Raw genomic sequence first — 6,000 nt, 5'->3', positions numbered from 1 at the left:
TCAGACTCTGTCTCAAAAAATAAAATAAATAAATAAATAAATAAATAGCCAAAGAATATGTTGCTTATGTGTGTGTGTAAACTACTAACTTTAAGATGGTGGTTTATGGTCTCTGTTTTACCAAAAACCATCTTAAACATTCCCTCCAATTTTGGCAAAAATATGTGTGTGTGTAAATGTTCAGTATAAAATCTGAAAGGAAACTTACATTATCAGTACTAATTTGCCTCTGAGAAAAGCAATGGATTGGTTAGGGGAGCCCTTCACTTTTTACTCTGTAAACTCATATCGAGGGAGAGGAGGAGCAGAGATGGAGTACTGTAGCTCCAACATTTTCTTTCCTTTTTAATTTTTGAGAAAAGAAACAAAATAGCAAAGAAACAAAATATAAAGTTAAAAAGTAGAATGATATAAATATGTGGATTTTGTATGTGACAAAAAGGCATTTTAGGCATTTTTAGGTACAGTAATGGTATATGGTTTTTATTCAAAGCATCTTTATCTTTTAGAGAAACATACTAAAACATTTACAAATGAAATAATATGCCTGGGATTTGCTTCAAATTAATATAGAAGTCGGGCAGGGAGGTACAGACGAAACGAGATTGGGAATGAGTTCATAGTTGTTGGTTAGGTAATGGATATATATGGCGATTAATTATACTGTTTTCTCTACTTTCGTATGTTTGAAATCTTCCACAAAAAAAAAGTTTCTTTTTGAGGGAAAAAATTGTAAACATGGAAAACAAAACTGTAAAATACTGGAAGTAGGCTGGACGCGGTGGCTCACACCTGTAATCTCAGCACTTTGAGAGCCCGAGGGAGGTGGATCACTTGAGGTCAGGAGTTCAAGACCAGCCTGGGCAATATAGTGAAACCTCCTCTCTACTAAAAATACAAAAATTAGCTGGCCGTGATGGCGGGCGCCTGCAATCCTAGCTACTCCTGAGGCTGAGGCAGGCGAATCGCTTAAACCTGGGAGGCAGAGGTTGCAGTGAGCCAAGACTGCGCCACTGCATTTCAGCCTAGGTGACAGAGTGAAACTGTGTCTCAAAAAAAAAAAAATAATAATAATAATAATAATACTGGAAGTAAATAAAAAGAATGCCTTTATTTAAATCTTGGTTTTGGAAATCAAAAATCCAGAAGCTGCAAAGAAAAAAAGATTTACAGATTAAGCAACATAATTTTACATATATATGTGGCAAAAGAGACTAAAAATAAAATTGAAAAACAAGAACAACAGATTAGGAAAAAATATGTTTAAAACATACAATACACAAAAGATTAAAATGTCACTGCTATAACAGTTCCTATAGGTTATTAATTTTAAAAATCTAGAGAAAAAATGAACAAGAGATATTAACCAGCAACTCAGAAGAGAGGATATACAAATGATGAATGTATATACGATACAGCTGACCCTCTATATCCATGTCCATATCCATGGATTTCACATCTGAGATTTCATCCATACATGGATTCAATCAACCGAGGATTTAAAATATTCAGAAAAAAAACCTAACACGGTGAAACCCCATCTCTACTAAAAATACAAAAAAAAACGAACTAGCCGGGAGTGGTGGCGGGCACCTGTAGTCCCTGCTACTCAGGAGGCTGAGGCAGGAGAATGGCGTGAACCCGGGAGGCGGAGATTGCAGTGAGCTGAGATCGCACCACTGTACTCCAGCCTGGGCGACAGAGCGAGACTCCGTCTCTAAATAAATAAATAAATAAATAAATAAATAAATAAATAAAACGATACAATAAGAAATACAATTTTTAACTAGTATATAAAAGCCATTTACATAGTATTTACATTTTATTATAAGTAATCTAAAGATGATTTGAAGGACTCAGGAGGATGTATGTAGGTTATATGCAACAAATACAGCATTTTATATATAAGGACTTACACATTCATAAATTTTGGTATCTGTGTGGGTCCTGGAACCAATTCTTCATGGATATTGAGGAATGAATTTATAAAAATAAGCTCTAGGCCAGGCGCAGTGGCTCACGCCTCTAATCCCAGCACTTTGGGAGGCCGAGGCGGGCAGATCACTTGAGGTCAGGAGTTTGAGACTATCCTGGCCAACATGATGAAACTCCGTCTCTACTAAAAATACAAAAAATTAGCCAGGTGTGGTGGCACATGCCTGTAATCCCAGCTACTTAGGAGGCTGAGGATGAGGTAAGAGAATGGCTTGCACAGGGGAGGCAGAGGTTGCAGTGAGTCGAAATCGTGCTACTGCACTCCAGCCTGGGTGACAGAGCAAGACTCCATCTCAAAAAATAATAATAATAAAATAAAAATAAAAATAAGCTCTAATTTAGTAATATATAATCAACAAAATGAAAATTAAAAGAATGAGGTATCATTTTCCCCCACTAAATTGGTGAAAATGGACTGGGCACAGTGGCTCACGCCTGTAATCCCAGGACTTGGGGAGGCTGAGGCAGGTGGATTGCCTGAGTTCAGGAGCACGAGACCACCTTGGCCAACACGGTGTAACCCGGCCTAGGCAACATGGTGAAATCCCGTCTCTACTAAAATACAAAAAATGAGCCTGGCATGGCATCTTGTGGCTGTAATCCCAGCTAGTCAGGAGGCTGAGACAGGAGAATCGTTTGAACCCGTGAGGCGGAGGTTGCAGTGAGCCGAAATTGTGCCACTGCACTCCAGCCTGGGCGACAGAGCGAGACTCCGTCTCAAAAAATAAGAAGAATAAAGTAAATTGGTGAAAATGAAAAGGATTGATAGTGTACAAGATCAAGGAAGGTATGAAGATGTATGCTCTTACATACTTTTGGTAGAAATACCAATTGATACGGGCTTTTTGGTGAGCAATTCTAAATGATAATTAAAATATAAAGTATACATACCCTTTGACCCAGAAATTTTACATCTAGGAATCTACCACACTGGAACAGTCACACATATGTACAAAAGTACATGTGTAAGGATGTTTATTACATCATTGTTGGTAATAATAAATAACTGAAAATATCTCAAATATCAATCGAAGTGGTAATGGTTAAATAATGTACAGTACATTCATACTATGAGATACCACACAGCCTGTGAAAAAAATGAGTTCAACATGAACAGATCTCCAAGATATATTGTTAAATTCAAATAATTTTAGACTAACCTATATAGTGTGATTTTATAAATATGATACTCCTTAATTTCCTCAGCATTACCCAGCCTTATACAATCTTTAAATGATTACTCATCCTTACACAAATGAATCCCTGCTACTGCTACACATCGTGGAGAATCTTGGCGCATGATCCAAAATGACTCATCCCAAAGCATGCTGCATTGAATTGCCCACACGAGAAGCTCTGTCATTAATCAATGCCTGAAAATTGAAGGGTCTATCTCTGAGACTTCTGACTTTAATATCTTTGTTCTCTCTGAACACACTCTGTTAATACATATGTATGTCTGTCTTGTCTAGCCCATTTCTCACAGGCCCACTGACATATTATTCCGGCTCTTCTGAAAGATGACTGCTTTAATTTTTTGAGGTACCAGTGCTCTCTACCATGAATTTCAGGTATGCTCCATGACCTATGTTTTACCTTAGACCATCTTTTTTTTCTTTTTCCTTCCACAGGACTGCCAAGTCCAAAACTTTAGACCATCTTAAATATTCCTTCCAATTTTAGTAAAAATGTGTGTGTGTGTGTGTGTGTGTGCAAAATGCTCAGTAAAACATCTGAAGGAAAACTCATCATATTATTATCAGCAGTTAATTGCTCCTGAGTAAAAAAATGGAATTAGTGGGAGAATGAAAGTGAGAATTTCACTTTTTACCCTATAAACTTACATATATATATAATTTTTTATTTTTTGAGATGAAGTCTTGCTCTGTTGCCCAGGCTAGAGTGCAGTGGCACGATCTCGGCTCACTTCAAACTCTGCTTCCTGGGTTCAAGTGATTCTCCTGCCTCAGCCTCCCAAGTAGCTGGGATTATAGGCACGCACCACCATGCTCGGCTAATTTTTGTATTTTCAGTAGAGAAGGGGTTTCGCCATGTTGGCCAGGCAGGTCTTGAACTCCTGGCCTCCTGTGATCTGCCTGCCTCGGCCTCCCAGTGTGCTGGGATTACAGGCATGAGTCACTTCGACTGGCCTAAACTTCAGTATTATTAGATTAAAAATAAGCATACACTCATATAAATAAAATATACTTATAATAAAATAAGCAACCGGGCTCAGTGGCTCATGCCTGTAATCCCAGCACTTTGGGAGACCAAGGCAGATGGATCACCTGAGGTCAGGAGTTCGAGACCAGCCTGACCAACATGGTGAAACCCCATCTCTACTAAAAATACAAAAGCAGCTGGGCATGATGACGTGCACCTGTAATCCCAGCTACTTGGGAGGCTGAGGCAGGAGAATCACTTGAACCCAGGAGGTGGAGGTTGCAGTGAGCCGAGATCGCACCACTGTACTGCAGCCTGGGCAACAAGAGTGAAACTCTGTCTCAAAATATAAAATAAAATAGGGCCGGGCGCGGTGGCTCAAGCCTGTAATCCCAGCACTTTGGGAGGCCGAGACGGGCGGATCACAAGGTCAGGAGATCAAGACCATCCTGGCTAACATGGAGAAACCCCGTCTCTACTAAAAAATACAAAAAAAAAATTAGCCGGGCGAGGTGGCAGGCGCCTGTAGTCCCAGCTCCTCGGGAGGCTGAGGAAGGAGAATGGCGTAAACCCGGGAGGTGGAGCTTGCAGTGAGCTGGGATCCGGCCACTGCACTCCAGCCTGGGCGACAGAGCGAGACTCAGTCTCAAAAAATAAATAAATTAATTAATTAATTAAATTAAATAAACATACACTTACACAAATAAAATATAACATATAATATTATAGAATTGCTTTAAATTTCCAATTTTAAGACAATTTAAAAACACCAAACAGGCCAGGGCAGTGGCTCATGCCTGTTACCCCAGCACTTTGGGAGGCTGGGACTGGAAGATCGCTTGAGCCCAGGAGTTCAAGACCAGCCTGGGCAGCATGGCAAAACCCCATCTCTACAAAATATACAAAAATTATCCGGGTGTGGTGGCATGTGCCTGTAGTCCCAGCTGCGAGGGAGGGTGAGGTGGATCGCTTGAGTCTGGGAGGTCGAGGCTGCAATGATCTGTGATTGCACCACTACACTCCAGCTTGGGTGATCCTGTCTCAAAATGAAGTAAAATAAAATCCACCAAACAACTTATCCCAGATTGTCAATAGGATTAAGACTTTGCTACTTTTGACTTCAGGCAAGTCTTCCTCTCAGAAGCCTTTGTTCTACCTCTGGACATCTCCACAGAATTGCCTATATTACTTCAGATAAATGTTGCAAGCAACAGAACATCCTGACTCAAAACGCATAAGCAATAAGGGTTTATTATCTCCCATAACAAGGAGTCTAGAGATAAGCAAGTTCTGGGGTTAGTTAATAAATAATTCCGTCAACACTGTCAAGGACACATGTTCTTCCCATCTCTCCCTTCTGCTGGCTTTGCCCTCAGGTTACCTCGCCACAGGGCTGCAGGATAGCCACCAAGATCTGGGTATCACACCCAGAAATGACATGTTCAGAGGAGGAAAGAGGGGCATCTAGTACTATTGTCTTTTTCTTAGGAACCAGGAAACCTTTCCCAGGAACTTCCAGTAGACTTCCTCTAGCATACCATTTGCCAGATGTTGGTTAGTTGCCCATTTCTAAACCAGTCGTTGGCAAGGGACTCCTGTTAAAAGTTAGACAGGAGGGAGTGAATACAGGATAGGAGCTCCACACTGTTTGCCACAATGTCCTAGGGCCTTTCAATTTCATCCTCTTCCAAATTGTACTCCTCGTTCATCTTTCATGCTGGATCTGATCTCCCTTGTGCATTTCTTATTTCAGGGAATGGTATCATTAGCTGCCCAGGCGCCCAAGTCAGAAACCAGCAAGTGATCATGATATTTCTACTTTCCCCTCCCTTCTTAATCTGT

This window comes from Theropithecus gelada, chromosome X, assembly GCF_003255815.1.
Source record: "Theropithecus gelada isolate Dixy chromosome X, Tgel_1.0, whole genome shotgun sequence".
NCBI lineage: Eukaryota > Metazoa > Chordata > Mammalia > Primates > Cercopithecidae > Theropithecus > Theropithecus gelada.
The sequence above is the reverse complement of the archived record's forward strand: the minus strand, read 5'-3'. Positions refer to the sequence as shown.